Genomic DNA, 27,819 nt, shown 5'->3' with positions numbered 1-27,819 from the left:
ATTTCCCTGCAGCAACAGCAGACACATCCCCAGCACTCTTCGGGTGATTCAGTCAGGTCTCAGCAGCCTCCCTTTTCCATCACCTTCCAAGACAACGTGCTCACCATGTCTCAAGGTGGTCATGTTGCCTTGGGGTCCCCCAGCTCCAGCAGCCCTGCAGGGACCCCTGAGGCACCTGGCAGTTGTAAGAGTGTCTGGGATTGTCAGATTAAGTTTAGTCTGACCCAAACATAGAGGTTTGGGGATTGCAACTCTGCATTTAGTCCACAGAGGTCCTCTTTATGCTGCTAGGATCTTTACTGAATCCATCCCAAATTATTTTCATTCTTCTGTACGATACAGAAGAATGGGGAATTAACTACCAGACACGCTGAGCATCTGTGGTTTCTTCTTACAATAGATTGAAGCCACACAGATTGTCTGAATGTGGCTCTAGCACCACCTTCACTGAGGTCTGGAGCTCACAAAGCAGCTTGGAGGAGTGGAGTCACACAGGGCAGCCTTGCTGTTCGAGCTGCACATTTAATTTTAATGAAGGGGAACTCTGCTTCTCTCCAGCTCCACAGCCAGGGTCCTCCTTGCATGCAAGCTCAGGTTCCTGATTTGCTACCAGGAGGGCATAAAAAAGTATTTAAAGATAATTTATTCTTACCGAGCAACAATAGCAATAGTTAATCTCTTATATTAAAACTTTTAATGACTTAGGGGACTTATGAAACCATCGGAGCCTGTTTAATGAGGGCCTGCTCTGGCCCACACTTTTGGAAGCTTAAATCTTTAATAGAGCAGAAAAGAAATTCACAACAATTTTTTGGGGGACTGTACTAAAATTTATGGAGCTGTTCAGTTTCCAGGACTCCTGTTCCTGCTGGGCAATGCTCTGATGATGTATTACAGTAACATGTCATCAGGGCAATGGAGCTCCATGATGCATTACAGCAATAAGTCGTTTGTAATACATCATCGGAGCAGCTGCTGCCCCGGATTGGGAGTCTCAAACAAAAATTAGGCAAGCAATTCAACGAGCACCGATGACGCTTTCTTTCTTTCCCTTTTTCTTTCCCTGTCTCCAGGTCCTTCTCTCCTTCTCACTCCCAATCTCTCCCTGCCAATAGCAATTTGCTGGTAATTTATTCATTCTGCTTCTCCCATGAAAATTCCTTTCTGGTGGAACCAATTGAGCACAATGTGCTGCACCCCAGGAAAGCACCGCGAGGAAGACGAGGATGACTGTAATGAATTAGATGTGTAATCCCTGCAGACTGGTAGCCCAGGTCTGACAGTGACCGGCACCAGATGTTTAAGAGGAGACAGCCCATGACGGCGAGTTGACGGGTGTAGGGCAATGTAGGTCTTATTTCACTATTACTAATTAAGAGTTAATACTTAATTCCCTACCCCACCCCACCCCCAGTCGCATCCTGTTTTTACTTCTCATATTTTTGTTAACAATATTAACAATTCCATCTAATCCAAGAAAAAAATATCCAAAATTATTTAATAAATTGGGGTAAGTTCTCAGCCTCAGTAATGTTACTGGACAGTGAGGTCCACAGTCAGACAGTGCCTGTGGCTTTACAGAAATTCCTGTTCCACTTTTTGTTTCTCTATGCTTCATCTCCTCTGCCTTTGGGCCTCCTTTTTCAGCAGCAGATTTTACCAGTTGGTCTTTGAGCTCCCCATAACCCCTCTTCTTGCAAGAGTAACACAAAGACAAGCAGTAAGGAGGCTGAGCTGGATTGGGAATGGCACTGCATGAATGCTTTGCCAACCATCTCCTCATCACCTGAAATAGCTGGATGTTCCCAGAGTGAAACAATCTAGAGAAATACTGTTTTCTAGACTGCCATAATTCCTGATTTCAGGAATCTTTAGCAAAAACATTGATCTCCTTTCACTTCTTTGCTTGAAAGCAAAAAATGTTCTGGTGCCAGAGCTCAGGTAAGGAAATGTGTTACTGGAAGTAGCCACGTAGCAATGGCAGCCTGATGGCATCCCGAGCCCTGTAATCTTGCGGGTGGCTTTCTAAGCTTTCCCCCTCTATTGTGCTTGCCTTGGCCTTCTACACATGTGGCAAACAGACCTCTGGAAACTCATCAAATACACTGAAACAGCCTTTTTTCAGCCTTGAAAACTCATTTCGCTCTGTTCCTCTTCTGCTGTTTTCTTTAGAGAGGGGGCCCAGGTGAAATGTTTGAGACCTGACTCTTGCTATTTCCCAAGCTCAGAGGTACTAAGAGTTGGCCAGGGTGATGTTTCAGTTCATGACAGAGGAAAAAAACAATTGGGACCAGATGTAGCCCCTGATAGGGTGTCCGGGTATTAGATCTAGGATTAGGACTTTGCTCTAGAGCTATCTGTTGTTCTCTTCAGCAGAGGTTGGCTTGGGAGATAATATAATGTTCAGTGGGGAACCGCTGAATATACAGTCCATACTCACACACTGCAGTTTGTTTTGTTTCGGGGAGTTGTTTTGATTTTTTTTTCTGTACTACTCTTTTAGTGTCTAATGCTCTGCACTTATTAAATCACCCTGCACAGCAGAGAAAAAGAGAGGAAAATCACATCCATGGGTTGTTACAATGCATGAGGCATAACCAAGTGCTTCAAATCCTTGAGGGGATTACTTCAAAATCACCAGGCCACCTGGAGTTTCATTATGGCTCTTACAAACAGGCTTTTAGCAAGAAGGATGAGGTGGGGGGAGAAGGGGTCTTCTATTTAAGCACTGAAAAGAGATAAAGTTCAGAGAACTGAACAATGGCTTCCAATGGGCTCAGCCGAGTCAGCTGAGACCAGGGACTGGAAAGGATTAATCAGAGCGAAAAATGTCAGCTTACAACAAAATCTTTAGCAAAGTGTCCAAGCCACAGGGCTCAGCAGAGACCAGTGTTAGTCATTCTCTAATCACGTACTACTTTTTCCCTTGCTTAGTGTGTGAGTCAAGAGTTTGTACTTGAATCCAAGTCTTCTTTGCAATCTCTCTGCCACAAGCTGTTCCTTGGCCCTTATGTCCCATCTGTAGGAGAGCCCCTTTCTTGCTCCTGTGTTTTTTCTGGCATATTGGCTACCCCATGCATCCTCTGTCACATCTTCTGCTTTTGGTTAATTACATAGTACATATGTCTTCTGAAGCATATAGCATCTTTGAAACAGTCTTACCTTAGACAGAGGAATACTTTAGTCTTGATGAGTACATTCAAAAGTTCTATTGCAAACTCTACAGGGTAAGTTATAACCAAGGGAGTCTGGCCCTGCTCACTCGAAGAAAACCTGTTGTTCAGCACAGTGCTGGGGATGCAAGCACTCCATGATTTTTGGACTGATGCAGAGCAAAGGTTCCACCACTCAGTTCAACCGTGGAATTAATTTAACATTTTGGCCTGCTGCAATGCAATTTATATCAGAAACAAGTAAAATCCCCTTGTTCTGCATCATGCTCTCAAAATATTGAATAAAGAAACTACAAGTTTCTACAAGATCTTAATTTGCATTATGGTTCAGACCAACTGGAAGACATCACTGCAGTAGTATGCACAATATCTTTAATTCAGAGTCTATTCTTTATCTCCTGAAATTTGCTGTGAATCTTCCCTGAGTTTGTTAAAATGATTTATTTAGAAAGCAGCTTTTGGCATAGATTAAAAACTGTGCTCATTCTATGTCAGTTATTTCTTTATGTTATTAACAGGATGATCCTATTGATACTCAAGTGCTTTGTTCTGCTGTTACCTAGAGAAGAATTAAACTCTCTGCTTGTTCCTTAAAACCTCAGTTACGGATGGGATATAAAAAGCCTGCTAACCAAAGAGCAGGCTGGCCCTTTCTCTGGAGGCAGCCACGGAAAGGAGCTGGAGAACTTTCTACCCAAAGCTCCCTGGGACCTGTTTTCAAAATAGTGCACGTAACGTATGTTCACAAGGCCCTTTTATAGCTCTGCTGTCTTGTGCAGTAGGGAGCCGAATTTCCTGTAGCTGCTTAATGAGAAGCTTAGTCACTACAGAATGCTTTCTGAAGATTGTTTTCCATGATATACTGAGCTATGAAAAGGAGGTTTGGAGTCATTAATTCATTTTTACTCCATTAAATATGTAGGAGACTCCGTTAAATATGTAGGGTTTGGACAATCAAATATTGTCAGGGTTTGATATTTCACCTCAAAGAAAGAAACGCTATGATTGCAGTCTGGTAGATCTACATGTACAATTAGGTATGAAAATGTAGCTGGTCACCTGCACACAATTGCCATGATTTCATATATCAAATTATGGTAATTAAGGATGACATCTTCTCTGAAGTTGGAAGGATCTCTCTGGTTCACTTAAAGGGCCCCAGGTTTTCCACAAAGTGCCATGGTGAAAGTTGTACATTTTGTTTGTAATAAGTCTCCCCAAAGCTAAGTCCTGAGACTCTGAACTGGATATCAAGTCTTTTAATCTAAGATTCATTCTGAAAGTGCATCAGTTGATCCAGTAATGTAATCTATGCAAAATAGGTGTGTGTTTTTTTAAAGACATCCTCTGTACTTCTCCAGATAGACACACGTAGGTTTGTTTTTTTGTTTGTTTTGTTTTGTTTCATTTTGGTTTTCTTCTTAATTCCTTAAAGCTAGGGGAGGGAGTGGAGGTGAGAGTGTTAAAGCACTGAGGATGAACAGAGCTGTTGGAAGTACTGGAACCCAAATGGATTGACAACCATTGATTAGGTCTGAGGGAAAACCAGCAGTTTTGATTGGATCTTTTTTCCCTTTGAAACAGTTTTGCCACCTTTCAAAATTTCTTTTATTCACATTATAGAAAAGGTCCAATATACATCTTTAGAGTAACAAGTAAGCAAATGTATTAAACTTCTTCATATATAAACTCCTCCAATACCTCCTCACTCCTTTCTCTTCACGTAGACAAATAGCACTAAAAGTCTTGGAAGAACATAGGAATTTTTGTAATATTTTGCAAAATTGCAATAAGAAATCAGCAGGTAAAATCTTCTAGCTTATTATTTAGAAAACAAATAACTGGCTATGAGGATTGCCTTGAACGTCACTTTCAATTACTTTTAATCCTAGGTGGTGAAAGAACAGATGACACATCTGTAAGATATGCTGGCACTATTCTCAGGCTTTGCAAGAATAATTCAAGGTTTCCAGTTCAGGAATCTTCTCTGTAGGATTCTATTATGTATTAACTTGACATAACTTATAAATATATACAGTAATTTTTATGCACTCTCTTAAATAACCTGAAACTTTTACAGAATGTTTACTTGCAGGCCTAGAAAAGAAATCCTAAAAGGGTAAAAAGAATTGCATGTGATCTTCAACTAGTATATGACAGCAAGTTTATGCAGGTGAAAGATGATTGAAGATCTAGAGACGAAGAGTGCATTTCTTCTCTCTTAGTGTTGTTCTTTCATAACCATTTAGGAATTTTATTCCCTTGTATTTTTAGTGGCATTACTTGGAGTGGGGAATCCTGAACACCACCCTGGGAATGCTGAGGTCCTGTTATACTGCTAATCTCCAACATTTCACCTCCTTAGAAATGAGTAGTAGAAGTGTGAAATGCACATACTAGCCCATGCTGACTGATTCCTATTACACTGACAGAGGATTGAGGCCAAAAAGTTTATGAATTCAAATTCAGGGAACCCTAAGGTGACTAGAGTACTCTTTTTCTCTGTCTCAACTTTTATCATGTAATCAAGGATAAAAAGTATGCCACCAAATGCCTTTACTGTGGATACTGGAATTCAAATCCCTCCTCACGAACTTTTCTGGCTTTCAACTGAATGCCAATTTGAAACTATTAGAAAAATAACTAACCTAAGAATCTACTTACGCATTTGTTCTGTCACTCTGTTAAAAAAGAACAGCTGAACAAATTATCAACATTTTGTGAGGATTAGGAAAATTGATACAGGCTGACTCACTGCATGCCTATATAACCCAAAGTAATGTTAAAACCCAGGAAATGAGACGGGGACTGGAAAGGCTGAGAGAATTATTATATTATTGTAGCATCCTATAATGCCAGATTATTGAACTTGGTTTTCCACTGCCTATTTATGCCCTTGTAAATGTTAGAACGTTCTTGCTCCAACCTGATAACCATGTTCTTGTGATGAACTGATGGTTCTCTCCAAGACCTCTATTCCTCTTCAAAAGCACAACTTCCATGAAATAATCGATTCAAGTTGTATATGCTAAATATCAGAAATCAATTACAAATTAAGCCATCATTATAGAGAGTCATAGCAAACTATGTTTAATACAAAGGCATAAGTAATAAGAAATTTCAGCCCTGCCAGCAAATGTAGGAGCAAGTAAATGTATTTGTGATCTTCACGCTGAGGAACTTCAGGGAGGGAGAAGAATTTCCAAAATATTCCCAAAAAATGTATTTAACACTAAAGATGGAGCAAGTGTCTTCCTCACATTTACATCTGAAGAAAAGGAAAGGCCCATGATTACAACCCCTGGTGTTAACTTGCCATATTTGAAGGGATGAAATCTATATCTGCATTTTGCCCAGAATAGGGAATTCTCATCCAGGATTGTCTTTTGTCTTCATTTCTCCTTGCCTGTATAGCTGCCTACAGTAGCAGAGCTGCAGAGCAGCTTCCAATAACCTTCTTGTTGATAACGGTTACAGTCAAGACAAGCTCCTGGAGAGTCTCACTTCAAATTTTCTGTGTGAGTGACATTATTACAATTAGAGAGGAATCTGACCTGCACATCTCACTTTAGAGGCTGCACTTGTGTGAATTCTGCTGGTAGCTTTTACATCTGGGATTTTGGATCCACATCATTAAAATTTTCTTCACCTTCTCCATCTTGTCAGTGGAAAGAAGAGAACTCTACATTCCTCCTGCCCCATTCCCCAAGGCCAGGAGTTTCATTTTAGCCCCAAGGCAGGGTGAATGATCAATAAAACCATGCTACATCTGCCTCAGACAGAGGGGACACGGTGCAGCCAGCCGGTCCCTGGCTTTGATCGGTGGCTGAGCGCTGCCAAAATCTGGGCAGCCCCCGGGCAGCTCCAAGGAGCCTTTTGTGGGCATTGCATGTGGGGAAGGCATCACCTGTCAAAGTGAATGGCTGCAACCTTTCCCTGGCCATGGGAGGCCTTTTGATGCAGGGGGCGTTGATAATTAGGGCCTAATTGAGTGATTAACAGCCCCAGCAGCTCGTCTCTTTAAGGGTATGTGAGGAGAGCAGGCAGTGGTCCCCAGCAGCTCCTGGGTCCCTCTGAAGCCCTGGTTTCTCCTGCTCTGTTCTCCCTGGCTGGGCTTGTTCTTAGATCAGGCTGAACACAATCTTCATCAGCAATGTGCAGAGCAAGCAAAATCATAGAAGGTGATTACATTTTCTCACGAGTGCTGTAATCACTTTCTCTAAACCACTATTGATAATAACTGTTGCAGGACTAGGCTCCCATTTGCCAAGACACATGGTCTCTGCAGGCAATGAAAGTCTGTCTAGATATACTGAACTTAATTAACTGAGTTTGAAGAGCCTATTAAGGCAATATTAAAAGAAGCCTATCTCAGCAGGCCCTCACAGTGGGGAGACACAGCAGAGCTTTCAATTTAAGACTTATTGCAAAGCTATCCTGCTGCCCAGCTCCACGGTCTGCCTGGGAGCTGTTTAATAGACTGCTTGGGAGCAGGGTAAAAGCGTTTACAAAGGGATCGGGGTAAGTGGTGGGGATATCAAAGGAAATCAACCTGTAATATATTATATGCTCACTTTGTGGATGGGGGAGGAGGTGGTATATAAATGGGGAGATTATTCAGCACTGAATGAAACAAATGACAGCATGGACATGCTTAAAAATCTTAAAATAGGGCTTTGGGAATCCAAAAATAAGCTTTTCCTGAGTAATTTTGGCATACTGTGGTGCACAGCAGTTCCTTACTAAAAAGTGCAGACTTGTCACATAAAATAAAATCAAAGAAATGCTTCCTGCAACTCTCCTACTTTCCTCTCCTCTTCCTCCCTCATGCCTCAGTTAGTGACTTTTGGAATCCCTTTTTTCTCTCTACTTCTTGAGAAAAATAAGTGTCATCACCGCTTTGAGCATCACTAGTGGGTTGCATTTCCAGCTATAGGAGAACAAAACAAAGCTAAGTTCTCTATTAACTGACTTATGAATAAGGAACTCTGTTTTACAAACAGAGGTTCCCTCAGGCCACTATTTATTATAGGCCACTGAATTGCAAAACTACAGTAAAAATAACAAAAAAATAACAGAATGTGTTGATTTTGCCTTAGTACAACCTGCAAATGGAATGGTACAAAAGTATAAATGTAATACAACGCTAACAATAATTCCTAGCTTTTATGGAAGCATTTTATTTATTTAGAGGACTGTCCAGCCAGTACATGTGATATTGTGAAACCAGTATTTGCATTGAATTGAATGGTATGGACCTGAAGTCAGCATGAATCAAAACCTTTAGGCCCAGGGGAATGCTGCTGGCCAGCCCAAGGCTCCAGCTCTTGACGTCAATGGGCCATTTTCAATCGTTTATTGAGATGGGGAGGTCAGTGTGAAGTTGTGATGGGTGTAGGAAGAAGCTTGAAAACATGACCTGAGGTTACCCAGTTAATGAGGGAAGAGGATTCAAATTGTTATGATATAAAATCACAGGGGTTTTAAGTGAAACAGTCTGTTTAAGGGCTTTAGGTGCTTAGGTGGTAACAGGTTTCCATCTCCTACTACTCAGGGTATGTACTGAGCCTAAAAAACGTGGCTCGTTTCATTATATAGGGACTCTGTCAGAAAAGCGGTAGTCTTTAGAAACTTGTAAGACTAATTCTTCTAATTCATTGAAGCCACCTTGGGAGGGGGGTAATGGATGGTAATTTCTGCTTTGGGCCCATCAGCCTCTACAGCATCCCAGCCTGTGCTGGAGAAGCAGCAGCTGCCTGGGCAGAAGGGGATAACTGCTCCCATTTGCCCTGGAAACAAGAGGGGAAAATGTTCAGCTTAGCTTTCATAGGCTGACAAATTATTTTTCACTCTGCATGGGAGGGGAAAAAAAAAGGCAGTCTTCTCCATTTGCCAAACTCCACCACCTTTGCTCGGGGTGAACTTAAGAACCCCAAGCATAGGGGGGAAAGCTGTGGAGTGAGCAAAGGGAGCAAAAGCTGCACAGGCTGGATCAATGGAGAGTAAGCATTTCCAGAGTGCCCTAACTCTTCACAATTAGAACAAAACCAAAATTATTATTTGCATGAATAATGTACCGTGTGTATGTTTACACTGCAGTTGTTCCTAATGCTTTATTTTTATACGAAATAACAAGGCTGTAAAGACCAGAATCCTTAGCCAGTTTATTGCAGTAACTGAATTAAAAATAGAAGATCCTACTGAAGAATGTCTGCTCAGTGCAACCGATGTATAATTGTGTGTGGCTTCAGTTTGTTTGGCATAGGAAAACCCAGTGTAACTTGAGAATTCATTACGAGAAAAGTACAGGACTCCTGCCATCTTCTAATGGCCTTCTTACAGCTTTAAACGCAAAATTTACAAGAGAAGTCTTAAAGAAATGACAGGAAAATCTGAGAAGATAACGAAATCAGACAGGGAAATTAATAGAAGCCTTGGGTTCTCTAATCCACAATGATTAATATCTTTAAGTTCCATGATCCTTGGTTTCCACTGGAATTGATAAACTACCAACTGTGGCTTCTCTGCTTTAAATCAGTACAAAAATTCTGAGTTGGCCTTGCTGGCCTATCTGTCATCCCTTTTCTAGCTGAAGGTTACATGTAATACTTACTAGCTGCAGCAGTATTCTATTCTACTCTTTTCAGTTGCACTTGAATTTCTTTTTTTAAATTTTAATTGTAGTGCCCAGAAGGAGATGGTGTGACCAACATTTGAGATGCTAATCAGTTTTCAGCATCTTGCCAAAGCCAAGAGGTTTAATGACATTTTTCCAAGTTTTTCAGAGCATCCACCTCTGAAATATCAGTTGCCTTCAAGGCATCTCGGGTCCAGTACCGCAAATTAATTACTGCTTTAGCAACTCTTGGTTGTCTGCAGGAGTTCAGGCAGTTCATGTGAACCAGGCAGGCATATGGGAAGGGTTGGGTGCTGTTAGGTTCATTTTTTGCAGATGTGGAGGCTGAGCCACGGAGAAGTGAAGTCCCCTTCTGCAGACCACAGAGCTGCTGAATAGCAGAGGGGGGTTCAAACTCCTCAGCTCAGGACAGAGAGATGTCTTCCAGGCACAAGTGTGCTGGTGAAGAAGCTGCTGGACATTGCCTCCAGGCTGGTGAGCATCTCCCAGCCTCTTCCAGCAAAAATGCCCCCAAAAATACCAGGGAAAGAAGGGTACATTTCCATGAGCAGCTTTGGTGACAGAAGGTGCTAAGTCTTGGCAGGGGAAGGAGGAGGCAGCTGGGGGAAGTGATCGGTTCCCCTGACATGTGGGGATCAGAATGGGGATGTTTGTCTGCAGCCATTGTCAGCTGGGGCCAACAGCAGGACTGCAAGGGAAGCCTTGCCCTTGTTCATCAGCCACAGCTCGCACTGCAGGCAGGAGGATCTGGAATGAAAGCCTCTGGGATTTTTGGCAGAGAAGCAGGGCTTGCCATCTTAGCCCTAAAAGATCCCAACCCATTTATTTAAAATGAAGTGCAGAGCAAACCTGTCATGTTTAACTCTAAGGAAGAGATATTCAATACCAACCCTGGCACTTCAGGCTGGAGGATGCAGAAGGAGATGTGGCAGGAAGCCCACAGGTGGGCTGCCCCAGGGACAGAAGGAGTTAAGGGTTGCAGTGAGCCAAGGTTCAAGTCTCTGCAGGTGTTCAGTTAACAGCAACTGGCTCCTAAGCCCAGTGCATAAATAGCAACAGGGCAGCTGGATCAAGGTGGAAAGGCTTAGTGCTGTGTGGGTAAGGCCAGGGTGATCTCTGTTTAGCAGGACTGAGGATTTTGTTTCCATCTGACTGTGTTATCAGGGCTAACTTCTGCTAACTCTGAGTTAGGAGAGCTCAGAATTCTGAGCTTATGCTAGAGAAAAAACGTACAGAGCACTACAATTTTACTGATATCTGCAAGTGTGAATCTCTTGGGTAATGAAGGGGATGGGCTCTGAGGAAGCAGGAGCTAGAGGGTGCTTGGCTGTACCATGCTGCACGTGGCAGGGCCATTCTGCTGCTTCTGTAGGACTTGAGACAGGGCTTGCTAGAGCTGCAAAGCCACTTTAAATTTGGGCACCTGGCAGGGACCTGATAAAGCTGGAAAACTATGGGAAAAGGACAGTCCTACCCCTTTGATGGGTCTGTTCATCAGGAAGTCAGGGCTCAGCTCCATCCTGTAATCAGGTCAGGGTGTCTGCTGCACGGTGCTCATGGCAAAGCCCTTCACTGCTTATGTTTCCTTCGGTGACCAGACAATTAGTCTGAGACTTGCCAGCAGGCCCCAGAAAGCTCCTGGGACTAGATTATTTGGGAATTATTTGCTGGCTTGTTCACATTTGCAGAGCATTGAACCAGTTTGTTTTCCAGTAAATAGCATCATGTTATTCTTCTCTTTTGAGTCTGAAATCTGCAGCACTGGACTATAAGAGTTCCTGTTAAAAAGCAACATATGGGCTCTGGGCTTTACCAGAAGTGTGTCCCTTTTACTGTTTGTTTGTTTGTTTAAAAAAAAAAATAGAAAAATTATGGGAAAATCAAGAGGAGAAAATAGAGGTGATGTCACATTGCTGCTTTAAAAAGCAGTTCAGATGTGTGCTGAATTACAAACATAATTCTCTGATCTTTCAGACTTCTGATATTTTGTAGAAAACATTACTGAATTGTCTTTAAATGCATGTTGTGGGATAGAGGTATCTCCAGACCTAACATACAACTACCCTGATATTTTGCCCTGCCTGAATATTATCTGCCATAAATGCAGCCTTACCTTCAGTGCTTGATGTACGCAATTGTAGCATGTTACAAAATGGGGTGGGTTTATGGGTCTGCTCTGAAGCAGAATCTCTGAACAGTGAGCATTGTAAGCTGGGTCTCTGTTTCAAACCTTACTTTTAAAAGTGCCGCCTCCTTCTTTGGAGAAAGCGGAAAAATACTGCGCCTTCCTGTATTTTTGCTACACACTCCCTTCCTCCATTTAGCTGCAGTCTATTTTCCTTCACACTTATTTGACATCATGGAAATTCAATGGATGCCAATAAATTATTATGGTATATGTTGGAGACGTAGGTGTTTCTGCCATTAGAGCATTAGATCGCTTTCCCAGTTCAGTTCTCAGAAGCAGCACTGCGGCAGACCCAGCATGCCTGCCAGCTCCTGCGCCTTCCAAGCTCGTGGTGGAGCACGAGTTACAAAGCATCCTCAAGCTCACGTCTCACGTATCTGGCATGGTTTAATGCCGTTCCTACCTCTTGAGGGGCTGTCAGTCATTAATATTCAGATCTCTGTTCCCTAGTAATTATTCCTCCCAGATCCCTTCATAGAAGGAAAACTTGCTAGTCTGGAAAATGAACATGTCATGATGAGCTGCCTTGGGTAAATATATCTTTTTTGTTTTGTTTTGTACGAAATAAGCCCATAATTCAGACATATGTTGTGTTTATTTTTGAACATGGTTTTTTGTTAGTGAATGTGCAGCTCGACCTTACGCTCAACAGGAAAATGTTTATCCAAAGAGTTAATGCAGATGAGTAATCTGGGGCACTCCTGCCAGTTCTCGGGTGGTGGGATTCCCGTAAACAGCTAGACACTTTGAACTTATGGGTTTTACTTTATGTCATACTCCAACCACTAAAACAACACGCCACCATGGAGTTCTTCCCTGTTGAACCAAAACACAGATTAAACCATGGAAACTTAAGCTGAAAGTATCATCTGGGGGGACCTCCTGTTCATCATCACACCCTCTTTAATTCATTGCTGTCCTGAGATAGGTGGTGAAGTGCTGTTGCCACTGTTTGTATGCTGTTGTGGTTTATTACAACACTGGTAAAGCTGTCCTGGGTCAATGTACCTGTAGACATGGAGGTGTAGAAGTCGTAATTGAAGACATGTGAAAAGGGAGAGAGAATTGATCACGAGGAACTGGAGGGTAACATTTGTGCCAACAGATTTCCTTCTGGTTCCTTTCATTGGAAATTTAATCTTGAGCTGTTTCTTCCATATCTCCCTTCCCTCTGAAATGCCTGCTCTGAAGGACCAGGTGTTGGGCTGGTGGATCAGGGCTCTGATCCTACACAGAAGTTTCAATGTCTGCACAGATCAGCATTCACCCTCTCTTATCTGTTTGTACCGTTAGTACTATCTGATAGTCACTTTGAAAGCCTTAATTTAACAAAATTTGTGTTCATTTGTTGTAGGATATAATTACACATGCATTATACATTCTCTTATATCTACTTTTCCAGGCAGTACTAAAAGCTCAGCTCTGCCTAGTTGTGTTAATTGTGGTCATGGAGTTTATATGGGATCTGTATCAATAAAGCTCTTTCAGATTTTCTGTGGGTGACAGGCAGCTCCAGCACCTTTGGATAATTGCTCAATATCAATACCATGTGGAATTATTAGACTGAAGTATCCAAGAAGTAATAATAATATGCATCACATGTTAAGGACATTACATAATCATTCTATTACACTGGCATGAGTCACTGTTAAAATGCCCTGTATATCTTTCAGGGTGGATTAAGGATACAAGCCACTGGGTATCGTGAAGGCTGCTACAATGCTCCATAATGTCTCTAAAATGTGCAAGGTCTTTTGGAAACAACTAAGAAAAATAGCCTGTTCTTTTATTCAGTAAATAACTTGGTCACTGGGGAGGTCAAGAGCTAAAGGCTCACATCCAGGTTGTGGATTAATGACCTGCAAAATATCAGTTTAAAAATAGGCTCTTCTTCTACTTAAAGACATGCAATAATGAAGCATCTCCTACCATTCCTTACTTGTCTTTTCAGACAGAAAAATGGGGCTTACGCTGGATGTACAGAGCTGAGTTAAGTAGTGATATAATGCACACTATGTAAATCATGGGCTAGTGGCACTACACCCTGTTTCTTATGCTGTCAGGATGTGGCACGCAGGACCAGAAACATCCAGGAGTCGTTCTTTATGTCAGAAACAATTGTGAGTGAAAAGGTTGAGGTGCGCGTGCTTGCTCACGATGTGTTTACATTGGTCCAACATCCGATGACAAGTTATAAATGTCCCCGCAGTGGACAAATTTCCATTGCAGAAGGGGAATATTTATTATGAGATTAAAAGGTATAGAATAGTGAAAGGGAAGGCAGAAAACCAACCTGTCCTGTGCTGGGAGGATCGATGAGGTGACTTAGTCCTGCATGCTTTGTGTTGTAATGTCCTTGTATGTACGCCCACGACTAATGGACTGGGCTGGGCTGCTGAGAGTCGTTTTTCAGATAATTCAGTGTCTTCGAGTTTGCCAAGATGGTTTTGCAATATGTTAAGAGGCCCTGAATTTCAAAATAAAATAAAAATCCCTCTTCTAGCTCTGCTTCTTTTTCTTGTATTTTTTAATGAGGCTAGAAGCCATGATGAAGGGGACTATTTTGTGTCTCAAATAGGTGAGGTGGAGGCAAATTGAGAGCAAATCTCGAGAGAGAGCTCCTCTCCTATAAGTTGACTAAAGGATGAAGCATATTCTGCTTTACATAGCCATGCAGATATGTCTCCATAACATTACTGGACGGATAGCTCTGAGAATGTTAATGCACTAAAACATGGTTTGAGACCATTCAGCAGCTGTGAGCTGGTATCACATATTTCCATCCGTAAGCTCTTCTTTGAATGTCCCCTTCTCAGCTAGAGCAGAGGGAATCCACTTTTTCTGCATGTCTGTGATGCAATTTGCCATTTGGAGGCTGATTGCCACTTTGAGTGGGTTTTTGCTTGGCTTTTTGCTTTACATAATCATTTTAAAGCATGTAGAATACATGAGGAGGACGTTGGATCTGGAGATTTCCCATGCCTGTTTGTGGAAGGCACCTTCTCTGTAATACAGTGAGGATCAAGGCTCAGAGCAGGCTCCCTATGAGGACGGCACTGGCTTTGCAAGTCCGCTGTAATTTGAGAAACGTGTTCAAAATTGTGAAATGCTCTCATTTTTTAAAGATTGTATTTTCATGCCTTGCTTCTGCATAAAGACTAAAAAATTGCTTTTCCTCTTGAGGGAAAGTTGAGATCCACTTACAAAATATCATTAGACTTGGGATGAAGTCAACAGAGCTGGCAACACAGACATCCTATTGCTGCCTCTACAATCACTTTTTTTTTTTTTTTTCAGTAAATGTTTTGCCATGGGTAGAGCTTTTGTCTGAAGACTGAGAGCAAAATTGCAACATTAATATATTAACCTAACTAAGAGTAGGATTTACTGGAAAACCTCAGTGGTTTTGTTCATCAGATGTGAGAATACTGCTTTCTATGTGAGACTTGTAGTGATTTTAATCCATCTGTTATTTAAGGTGTAGCTCTGAGGAGGGCAGTGGAGCAATGTCGAAGCACATCAGCTGCAGGTAGAGCCAGGAGCACTGAATACGTGCACAGTTCACATTGAAATAAGTTTCATCTGATGATGAAATAGGGATGGACAGAGGAAGAAAATTAGTGCACATTCTGCTTAATCAATCTGGCAAATAATGCGCACAAATGAAGTCTTGGAGAAGGGGCTGAACAAGTTTCCAGAGAAGTGCACAGGTCTGGGGAGAGGACACATGGTCTGGGGGAGGTGGCTGGCAGGCAAAGAGAGCAGCTCATCACGTTCAGCTCTGCCGTCCCTACCAACATCCCTGTTCCCAGACTGTTTGTTTTTCCTATCATTCCTCTCTCTTCACATTCTGGAAGAAGCGAGCTTTGTATTGCACTGTTTCATCTTTATCATGAGCTATCATGTAGTTAACCAGCAGCCTGGTAGCAGCTTAATTCTGGAGATCAATAGGTTGCTCTGTGTTTCCAAAAAACTCCTTTTATTTTGCCATTACTGGTAATAACTAATATGAGTAAGGCTAGCATTGTGTATTATAGCCAAAAAATAATACAAAATTTAAAATTATTTGAGGATTACATCTTGATGGGTTTAATAATTTAAAATTAAAGCCACATGAAAGTGTGGGACAGTGGAGCTAAATGAACTGTGGCACTTGGAGGTGCACGAATGGGGTCCCTATTATTCATACTCACGTGAGGTTGTGAGCCGGTGTTCAACTTCGAATTTCAGGTTTGAACGAATGAAACCCTTAATGCAAACCTTGAGCTGAAGTGGCTTAGTTTCATCAAAACCATATTTAGTGTGCATGTTTTCCACCTTAGCTTAGACAAAATTCACATGAAGCCTTGTTCAGCCTGGCTTGAACGTGAACCTCAGCAAGTTTTTCTAAATCCAGCTAGGGATGTTGTATGCTAGAAAAAATCTCGTATAGTTGCAATACAAATAGAAAATAAAGTGGACATGCATGGAGGTTGTGACATGCATTTCCATATCTGCATTTCACCAAACAATCTATTTGGACTTGGGGTTTGTTTTTGCAGGTTCCTGTTTACAGAATGTTTTCTAAAGTCCTGCTCCCTTTTGCATGGAAAGTATTCATATAGGAAATAATTTTATTTATTTGTTTATATTCCACTAACCACATATGTTTAAACTCTTTGAGATACTTGAAAAAACAGGATGTTTCTTGCTCCAGCATCATTCCTATTAATACATGTTCTTTCTCAGATGATGTCAGAATCATCTGTTTATGGCGTAATGGAGATTGTTACATCCAACTGGTAAACACTAAAATGTAGGTTTAAATCATGTCCAAATTTTTCTCAACTAATATTAATCCAAATGAATTGGATGCCAGCCTCTTCAAAAATATTTCTTTTTTTTTTTCTTTTTTGTTCTTGGCAGTGTTAGGGTAGCTCTGTTTGAGGCTATCCCAATGACAGTAACTCTCGTGGAGTTTTTATTTTATTTTATTTTTAATAAGAAGTAAATATGTGAGAATGTTCGCAGAACCAGATTATTGGAATTCTGGAGGTAAAAGTGAATAAGGAAGAAGTTCATTTCTTTTAAAAGTGTACTGAAATGTGTAGATTACAAAGAAAAAAATAAAATAAAGTTGATAAACTTAGCAAAAATCAGCATATGGAAATTCTGTTTTATTTTTGGAACCTGCATACAGCTTCATTTCATTTGAGAGTTATTCACAGATCCTGTTCCTGAAACCACTCTGGCTTTGAAAAATGCAAAGCCGAGGAGGCATTAGAGTGACCTTTCTCTCAGGGCACGTTGGACACATCTTGCTCTGTTGCTGTGAGTGCCAGGGACGGCGCAGGTCCTGCGCTGCAGCAAGGCTGCGCCTCAGTGTGTGTGTGCAGCGATAGAAGAGTAAAGGGAGACCACCGGGCTCGCGTAAACCCCAGATAAAAATATGTCAATTTACACTTGAATGCACTTATTACAACTTTTCAAGTAATGTAATTTTAGAAGTGCCTTGGGCCCAAAAATATGACAATGCTTTAAGCGCAAAATCAAACTGTGGAGGTTCATTTTATTTCCATTAAATTCCACCGTGAATATTGCAGAAGCTTGGGTTTTATTATTGCTAATTCCAAGCATAATAAATATGCTTCAGAATCTAGGCTGATTTATTATCACTTTAAACAGCATGATATTTGCAGCTTTTCAAATATTTAGGAAATAATGTCTATTTCCAATTTCAGCCTTTCTTTTCATTTAAGTTAAGAGACAGCATCAGTACTAAAATCAGGTATTTAAAATATAACAATTATTTTCCCTGTATCTTTAGCTATATCTTAACTTACTCAAATTGAAGGAATATCAGAAAAGTTTGTTTTTTCTTGTCACCTTTTCACTCTGAAAATTTTCAAAGGCAGTTAAAAATAAATGAGAAATGAACCGGTGAGTTTTATTCAGAACCTTTTTACTTTTGTGCTTTTTTTTTTTTTTTATAAGTGTGAGCCAATGAAACCAGGTGGCTTTTTCATAATAATTTTTACTTTTCAAATTGTGGCTTGTACAAATCAAATATATTTTGTTCCTCTTAATATTAATTGATGAGTTATCAAATAAGAACAGATGTAAACATCTAACCAAGCCAAATGAAAACATTTCTCATTCTTAACAGTATCAATCATACCAAAATTAAGTGGTCATCTCAGACTTTTTTTTTTTTTAACTTGAGAATTTTCTATGCACATAAAAAATACCAGTACTAAATGCTTCATAAAAGACTCCCCATTTTTTTGTTCTGAGGGTAGAAAAATATACATAGATCTTCACCCAAAGACATATACAGCCAAAGGTTAAAAAATCCTACACATCCATTTAGAAAATGTGCTTTTTTGTTTTTTTTTTTTTTTTAATCGGATTAGTCATAAAATGAAATCTGAACTCAATTGGTTGGTCCAGAAAATCCCCAAATTCAGGCTATCACCCAGACAAGGCTTGTTAACAGGCTACTGAAGGACTGTTTGCTATTTTACACTAATCACTTCAGCCTGCAAATAAGCAAAGGGCTGATAGATCAGAGTAGTCCCAAACCTCTGACCTTGTGGTCCAGAGAAATGCACCAGAATAACTGATGCTAACCCCTTTTTCCAGCTCTCTTGACGTTGACTCTACTGTCCTTGCAGAAAGGGCTCAGCCATTCATGCTCTAGCAGGCAGACCCGGGCATCTGTGGTGCTGATTTTGTTGTTTTTCATATGAATATTTCAGACACGTAGCTTGTATACGACCTGATCCTGACACTGCTCATCTGCTCTGAAACACAGTCAGGACAGCTAACATACCCAAATCTCAGCATTTCGAGAAGAAGCCTGACAGCCTGGAGAATTAATGGAGCAAACAGAGATAATGCAGTAACCTGTGGCTTTTAGTCTCGAAGTGATACGAGGGGCCAGTCGGAGTTTAAATAAAGGATAAAACATTAAATCTTCGGGGGCAATTAACTCTGTCATTTACTGAGAGACTCCTCTAAGTGCGGCTCGTCTCGATTCCTATTCCTGTATATTATTAGTGTGACATGACGCTGTAATTTTGAGATGGACCCAATCCCTGGAAGAGGTGGCACTGCAGCACCATGAACGTTGGCCCACCGGGCTGGGTGGGCTTGTGGGGACAAACACAGCTGGGCTGCTGCTCTCATGGGACTGTTTCCTGCCTGCACCAAGCCCTCAGCAGATCCTCGGTTTTATCAGCTGGAAAGGGCCAGGATGAGCCAGGGAATGAATTAAATCTTCCTCTCAGTATCTATGGAAAGCTGAATGTAAATCCCTCACAGGGCAGCGACAGGAGAGCACCGTGGGCATTTCCCTTCAGCACTAAAAGCACTTAGTTAGATTAGAGTCATGCCCTAAATAATTTCTATCCCTGATTTATTCCTCATAGTGGTTATGGGCTATGGGAAAACAGTCCTTCTGCAAATTCCCATGTCCATCTCTCTTCAGCTTACTTTGGAAATGCAGATCTGGATTGTCATCTCTCTTCCCGTTCAACGACTTGTGGAGCTTCTTACTTAAATCTGTGTATTGATTTCAAACCTTTGCTTTATCACAGCTTACTTGTCCAAAGTGGCTGGGTAGATGGTTTACTTTGGTGCTTGGCCAACATGAATTCTTGAAAGCTGCTATGTTAATATACAAAATTAAATTATTCTCCTGTTGCTGAGTGTACAGACATAGGTTTCTCTTCCTCATTGTCACACTGGAGGGCATCATGCCTTTTATATTTTATTTTCTTTGGAGAGCTGCAGCAGTTCATACGATGACTCTTTATGATGTTGGCTGCTTAGCTATTTTTTTATGAGACTCTTTCAAGATTTTATTGTTAGCAGTTAAGGCTTCCTAGAGAGCCATTTGCCTCTTGAAAATGTAGCAAGGTATCACACTGGGGTATGAGGCAGTGCCTTGGTCTAAGGGTGTATCTGATCTGTGCAGGAACATGAGAAGAGTCGCACACTTATAGTTAGAAGCACAAAAATGCATATAGGGACATAAGTTCTTAACACCAGGAATAAGGAAAAGGTATTCTTCAGGACATAAACATGATTGATTGCTTACACCTGACACTGGTTTGCCACCTATGCACTGGTTTGCAGAAAACCTTCCTGCTCACATGTACAACATATACATACAGGTCTGAAATCCTGCTTTGCAATGTGTTTTGGTTTTCCTACCTTCCTGCTGGTATAATCTTGTCAAACATTTTGCTCTTTATTTGTTAACTTTTATTCTGACACTTTAACTTTAATCTTTAAATTCAATCATCTCCTACTGGATTGTATTCTGGAGCTGTGCATAATGCTTGCATCCCAAGGATTATCCGAAGGCACATAGCACTACATGATGTCCAGACATTTCAAAAGTTTGTGCTGCATCTCTTTGGTCAATGAGCCATTGATCACAGCATCTACTTGAATCAGAGCAGGAAGACAAGGAGGGATAATCAAACTTATGGGAAATGCTCCAAATTGGCAGAAAAAATTGACCAAAATAACACCTAAAGAGTAAAACAGCAGAGGCTGAAACAAATACCCCATCAGGAATCTCTTTTCTCTAATCTCTGGCATCATAATATTGGCTATTGATTAGCAGCGCAGGATAAAGGCTGAGTGGATTAAATTTCTATTCCTTTGTCTTAGTACATTTTAAGTCCTTGCAGACTTGCTTAGATTCTGAGTTTCCTCTCAGTATATGATGTTTTTTACCATGAAGACACTGTTTTGTGTTCTTCAGCTTGGCATTTTGTGCAGTACCCCTGCAGTTGGTGCCCAGCACCCAGTGCTGCTGGGCTTGGCCTCTCCACACCTCTGTGCACTCGGGCACAAAGAGATGCCCATGCACACACACCAAGAGGTGGGAGCCAAGGTAGACTTTGGCTTTTAGAGGGTCTGAGCTGTCGTTTGCTTTTGCGAAGCACAATTTCTGCTCGACTCCACCCCTTCTCCCTCCAAACCAGATGAAATATTTATTGGGTTGGAGTGTAAGGGCTCAGTGTTTCGTCTGCAGAGGAACAGGGGAGTCCTGGTTCTGACCAGAAAATTCTAAGACTTCTTTGTGGCTACTAAACGTTGGAGGAAAAACCACAAATTACCATTGCAGTGGGGCTGGGCCTTGTGTCCTGGCTCCAGTGCTTCCCCATTCCCTTCCCCCTCTCCTCCTTTTTAAAGTGCACTGCATCTGTGTAAATAAGTACCCCATGTATACAGCAAGGTAATATTTAATGTGGACATGGTGTGTACAGAATTAGCCACTGACAGGGCGGGGAAGTGAGGGAAGAGCAGAGTTGTAATTACCCACAAAATTAAGCGATTACTGTGATTAAGATATTTCTTTAATATGTAGCTGAGGAACCTCCTTTCCCCCTAAACTAGTCACAATTCATCCCCTGTATGTCATTTTCTGGCTACTCCTATTTTTTTTCCCTTGCCACACCTAATCCCTGCACTACCTGGGGCAGTCCCACCTCGCTCTGCCCATGGGCGAGGTGCTCCTGCCCCAGGGTGGCTGTGGCCCTGCTGGAGAGCCACCTCCTGCGTCAGCCTTGGGGACACCAGTTCATTCCCTCTGGCTTTGACCAGGTTTCTGGGGGCTCAGAAGCTCTTCCCAAGCTATCCATCCCCATGTGTGGCTCATGTTATCTTCATAACCTCACCCTGAGATTAATTTCCAGATAGTTTTAGGAATTAGTCCATAGGTGGAGTTGAGCATCCATGGTATAAGGGCATGATAGAAAAAGGATGAATACAGGGAAATTCTGGCATATGTAGTGCTGACCTGTGTTGGAGATGGGAAAGAGAGGAAAACAGATGGGATGTGTTATTTTGAGAGGATACAGCACCGGAAAGAAAGGTTCATCCACCCAATGTCTCCAGAAGAGTTTAGTAAGGATGGCAGAACAGGGGGAGCAAAAATACCCATGTGAAATAAGGCTTTGCTGAGCAGCCTTCTCCTTGTCACAACATACTTTAGTTTTAATACTGTAAATACTAATGTGATTTTTTGAGATGATTGTCAGAAACACTCAAATTATAACATAAAATTATAAAACATGAACTACGGTGCTCCCACAAGCAACACTGCTTGCATTTCATCGTCTTACAGATGGCCAGTATTTTGCACTTCTTTCCAACATATCTTGTAAGTAAAAATGTTATGTATGTGATTAATTGACAAAGATTTGCTAATCTTTCCAGTAAAATTTTCAACAAAAATGGATTTAAAAAAGGTCAACTGTTTATAGAAAAAGGAGTATTTCAGCAATTTACCATCACGTTCAGAAAAATTATTTTCAGGAAAATGTCTTTTTTTTTAATGAAAATATTTTTCTTAGAAATAGCATTGGTCAGCTCTATTAATGATATTGGGAGGGTATGAAGTGACAATGAGCAAATCATGAAAAATGGACAGAAAACAAACACAGAATCATTCCAGTCCTGGATTGCTTTTTAGTTATATTGGAGACATTCCAGAGCTTCCATTTTTCCACCAGTGTTTAATGGGCTCTCTGTTTGCATTTATGTTTTCCCGATCTTTCAATCTACAGAAATGGCTGTCTCTGGCAGCACTGTTAGCATCACTGCCTTCATCCCCTCTTTTGTGTGTATGTATGTGTGTGTGTCTTTTTTTCCTGAAGTGGTAGGAAGGAAATGCCCTGATACAAATGCATAAAGGGTAAACATAAAAAAGGTTGGAAGTCAGGGGTTTCAGAAGCTGTGTGAGACTCCATCAGTGGATTTAGCTTGTACACGCACTCCCTGGAAAAAGTCCCTGCCCCAGAGAGTTTATGCCAATTAAAATTTAAAAAATGACATCAGTGAAATTAACCTAAATTTTGCTTGACCTGGAATTTAGGTCAGTTTAGATCATCGTCTCACCAGGGCTGTCTACGATTCAAACCCACGTGGAGAGCTATAGAAACAGAAATGTACTTCAGAGCAGAGGTAGCTCCTGCAAAGTCAGCTCTGAGGCAGTACAGGACCGTGTGTTCAACGATCACCAGTACTCCTGTTGTTACTCATGTGCTGATATGAGAAACTGCCCAAAACACAGCCAAAGGGCACACAGTCTGTACCAGAGGGTGCTGGTGGCTGATACTGAGCTCAGTAAATGGATGTGGTGGACACAGCAGCATTATCTCCTTCCAGGATGCCTGGGGGGCGTTCATCTGAGTGTGTCTGGGTAGAGGCAAAGCCACACCAGGTCTGCTAGGTGGGCACAGCACAAACGTGACTGCTGGGCACCGTACCCAAGTGCTTGGTAGCAATGGAGGTGGCTCCTAAGACTAATGGCATTTGCCATCTTTGACCTATAGCACTGCAGGAAAAAGAAAAGATAAAGACTGTTTTGCTCGCTGTGTGCCATCCTGATCTGAATTCAGTGACAAAGCTCCAGCAACTTTCACACTCTGGGTACCCTTGTATCACTTTGTACAGGATCTGAGTGCCAAAAGGGCTTTTTCAACCCCCTACACATATAAAGGTGACTGAACACACACATGCATCCCTGTAGGAATGCGTTACTGGAAATACAATGATCTTGTTCAGTTGGATTCTTTATTTCCTGAGATTAAGGTATTTCCATAACTTGCTCTTTAGGTGGCTACAGCATTGAAAACACTAAGACAAGAAAAGAAATCAGTTGCCCTCTCCTTTCAATGCTTTCCACCTTGCAGTACAGCCTTTGAGGTATTCTGTTTTCAATTTTTCTCGTAGTGATTTGTGCTGTGTTTGTCTTTGTGCATAATTCTTAGCAATCATCAGAACAGAAAAAAAGCTCATAAATGAATGGGAATAGCTAGGTAATGAACAGCATGTGAAAGTTAGGTATCGTGTACATGGGATATTTTATGCTCATTCTTCTTTCCCAGAGACCCCAGGACGGACACACGTCCAACATTATATTCACAATGCATTTAACAAGCAGCGTGACGCTTCTTTCTTCACAGAGTGTCACAAGCACACGCAATTAAATATTTTCCACTTCTTCAATTAAGGCAAATGACCCTTGCAAGCAAGCTCAGTACTTTTTCCTGCAAAGCTTGTTCTGATCAAGTGGTGGCAGTAGGTTGCTTTGTTAGAATAATTCCTCCATGGATTTACATGCCCCACCCTCATGTAAATAGAGTTGGGATTTAGAAGGTGTGAGCTGGCATGGCAATGAAGTCTGCAAAATGTAAGCTGCAGTAGCCCTTTTTCCAAAGTCTTGACAGTAAGCAGAGTTAAATAAGAGACTGGGATCTCATTCAGTATCTGTGAGTGGGAGAAGTGTTGGGGAAAATAGAGTCATGCATTGCTCTAATCCAGTCCTCCCCTAAAGCTCGTTGTGGTTTTAGTTGTTATTGTTTGTTTGTTTTAACGGGAGGGGGGGTGCGCTGTTGGACGTGTTCCACAGGAATAGCTGTGAATTATCACAGTATCAGCACTGGGGTGTGGGTGGCAGAGACTGAAAGCTATCTCAGCCTGTGTTTCCTAAAGGTGGGAGGGATGTGAGGTAACCTTTTCAGAGTATCTGTGTGCTGTCTGGAGAGATGACAGCTTCCAAGGACTTCAGTCACTGAAGGTCCAGAATAGCCAGCACGAGACCTGGAAATGCTACAGAGCAATTTAGCTATACGTTCTCACTCCTCGGGACTCAGCCCAAACTTTGGCTGTCAGACTCTGGAAAGAAATCTCCCTTAGTGTTAGGTTATCCCATATCTGGCTGCTGTAAGGTGTCTGCAGCTCCGCCGAAGCAGCTGGTGCCACTCGCTGCTGGGGTACCTGGAGCACTGCAGGCAGATTTTTTGGAGCCCCTGCTGAAAGCGTTGAGCTCCACAGCCCTCTCAGTAAGCTCTGCGAGCATGTAACTTGGCAAAGCAGCAAGGAGAAAAATGCTGGTTGCCTATTTCTCTAGTAGACTGGCTGGTGGAGCTTTTTGTCTGTCAATGTCTCTCCTTCTTGAAGCAGAAATCTTGGGTGCTCCTTTCGCCCAGGAAATGCCTAGCACAATGCAACTGCCATTGTCATGCTGCAGACAGCTGTAACACCATGAATAATACAAATTAAATTGTTCAGTAACTTTAGATAGTGATAAGGAAACTGCCCCACCCTTCTCTTTCGATAGTGGGACAGATCTGCCTGGATTATGCTACTCCTTGGCAGGCACTGGAGATCTGTATGTGCAGCTGCCTGGTATTAAGAGATTAATTATTAATTTCTATAGACCCTCGCATTAGGTGATTTTTCTTATTGTGTTTAACAGCTATCCCTGTCAACTTCTCTTTCCCAAATGGCATCTTTTTTGTGATACTTTAAAGTGATGTGTTGACATCATTCCAAAGAAATAAAAGCCCGTGTGAATTGTTCTCAGACTTTGCGTACTTCCTGAGCTGGTTTCAAAGCATTGATTGCTCCAGGGCAAAGAGAGGACAGGGAACGCGAACACTGCCAAATTGGCACTGCGTTCAAAAGGGGACTTCGCATCTGAGTGGGGTTTGGATCAAACTCTTGCAGAAGAAAAATGAAGGCACTGAAATATAGTCTGGGGTAATTTCCTACCTGCGCTGCAGGATGTTACACAACAGCGGGCCGGTGGGTGAGAACGGGACACAGCTAAGCTTGCCATCCATCCAAGTTATGTAGACTCCCTTGATAATCAAGGGGAGGATGAATCATCCTTCTGTTAGACAGCTGTCCAAGATGAGTGGGCTGAATTGTTTTCTGGATATGTCTGTCTCCTCCATTAATTATAGAGAGTTTAGGTAACTAGTTTGGACTAGATCCCTAATTTTTAGATGGCCAAAGTGAAAGAAAACAAATCCACCCTAAATCTCTCTCCGCCTCAACTGTCCACCTGTAAAATGCAGGCTGTTCGTGTGCTTGAGTTTTGGTAGTAAACTCCTTGTGGATCTAATGAGCCTGTCAGGATCCAATGCTAGTGTCCTGTTCACTACAAAAGGGGATTTGAGTTGGGTCCTCTCTTCATTGCAATAAGAGAAATGAGTAAAAAGCTTGGGAGCTGCAGGTGACAGATCTGTTGAGCTCCAAGGTGTGCATGTGTGGTGGTTTATTGTTTTCATGGGGAGGAAGGGGGGGAAACAGCTTCTTGCAGGGAAATAATGATACAGCTGAGATCCTCATCTTTCATGTGCTTTGTTGTCCTTGACAGCCTGTGGAAGTTCGGGGGGGGGCGGGGATTGTAGTTGCTATGATATATTGTTAAAGGATTAGTACATTTTACCTAATGCAGTTCTAGTCTTAACGTTTTCTGATCAAAACTCATGATTAGAGAAGCAGGTTTCCAAATTGGTTATTTCGTTTAGTACAAAACTTGTTTTCAGGTTCTAAAGCAACATGGAAAAGCACATTCAATGAAGACTTTGCCCATTTTTTTCCTTTCAAAAGTGAGAACTTATTTTGAAGAGTTACAGGAAGAAATCTTATTTGCTTGTTTTTGTTTTCATATGCAATCTCCGTAATTTGTTACACAAACCAGTAGTTTATTTTTATTCTGAGTAATTGCTCCAGAAATTTACAGATATGCACAGGGTTATTCAGACATCATTGGAAGACACGGAGGAGTCACCAGAAATTTGGTGCTTCTTGTCCCACAGCTTTTTAGGATGAAGAACAAAGCTGTGGTTCAAGACAATCAAAGTCTTCCTTTGGAAACAGATGCTGCCTAAGTGTTATCACCTAGATCTGAACCTTGTACCCTTCATGGGTAGGAGTTTCCATTTCCAGTTTCTGTTTCCTCTCCCACAGATACTCACTGATGTCCCGATAATCTCCACAACAGCAGTACCGTGCCTTTTTCTTCAAAAAATACAAATGCTGGCACTGGTGGATTGAGTCACCTCGATGTTGTGGTGCTCAAAGAAAACCCGGCAATGACCTCGCACTCCATCTAACCTCACCTCCATTCAGCGGGCAGAGGCTCCCCTCGGCTCCGTGTAAGATACAATCACATTTTGTTTCTTCATTTGCCAGGTTGTTGCTGGTTTAAAGACATGACTCCATTAGGCCACTCTGGATATAGCACGGCATCTCCCAGCTTGGGCGGCTGCTTGGGCTTGGGTGATTGCTTTGATCATGAGAGCCACGACAAGTCCATGCAGGGTAACCGTGCTCTGTGCTCACTCTGTGTCGAGCCGGCCCATATGACTTGTATGAGTATATGTTGTCATAGGCTCCTAGATTAATGTGCTGCAGTGCTGTATGAAAGAACTCCACTTCCTGCTGAATAAGGCTTAGAGGTATCTTAACACAGTTACATAGCATGTTTAAAGGGAAAGATCAAAAAAGAGCTGTTCCAAATACCTTCAGAGCAGGATAGCAGATACAATCATGTACTTTTCTCTTTTAACTGATAAGGCAAGATGGAAAACAGCCCGTACATCTGCATGGCAAGTCTCGGGAACTACCTATTCACCAGCCAATGGTTGTAAGAAAAAAGACGTTTTTTCTAACAAACATCTGTTCCTAAAAATAAATAAATAAATAAATAAAATAAAATAAATCAACCCTGTTATTCCTACCTCTTTTTACCCAGAACAAGCACAACAAAAACTGAAGGCATCACAGCCACAAGAATGTCCTCATTGTTTTGTGCACATCACTGTGTTTCTATAAATACCAGCCCAGCTGCTATTGAAATAATCCTCAAGTTTTTTAGACTATTCTGTTCTACTCATGTGTCCATATTAAATGGGTTGTTTTCATAAGGCCAGAATACCTCTTTCCAATGAACTGAATTTAGCATTCAGCAAATGCTGCTCAACCATCCCTCAGACCATTACGTTTGTAAGTTATTTTGGGGGTTT

At 41.6% G+C, this 27,819-nt stretch overlaps 1 long non-coding RNA gene across 4 annotated transcripts in view; it reads left to right on the top strand.

Moving 5' to 3' along the window:
• Positions 1-27,819, top strand: part of LOC119713239 (uncharacterized) — a 104,495-nt gene that overhangs the window by 70,795 nt on the left and 5,881 nt on the right. For 2 of the 4 annotated variants that reach the window (XR_011804180.1, XR_005260203.2), the window contains one exon: positions 26,762-27,438. The exons of 1 other annotated variant lie outside the window; for it this stretch is intronic. This is a non-coding gene — a long non-coding RNA (uncharacterized lncRNA). Of the gene's footprint in view, positions 1-18,735; positions 19,852-26,761; positions 27,439-27,819 lie in introns of those variants that run through there. One more of the 4 variants, XR_005260204.2, reaches the window with a different exon arrangement.

The sequence above is a fragment of the Anas platyrhynchos genome, chromosome 19, assembly GCF_047663525.1.
Source record: "Anas platyrhynchos isolate ZD024472 breed Pekin duck chromosome 19, IASCAAS_PekinDuck_T2T, whole genome shotgun sequence".
NCBI lineage: Eukaryota > Metazoa > Chordata > Aves > Anseriformes > Anatidae > Anas > Anas platyrhynchos.
The sequence above is the reverse complement of the archived record's forward strand: the minus strand, read 5'-3'. Positions and strand labels throughout refer to the sequence as shown.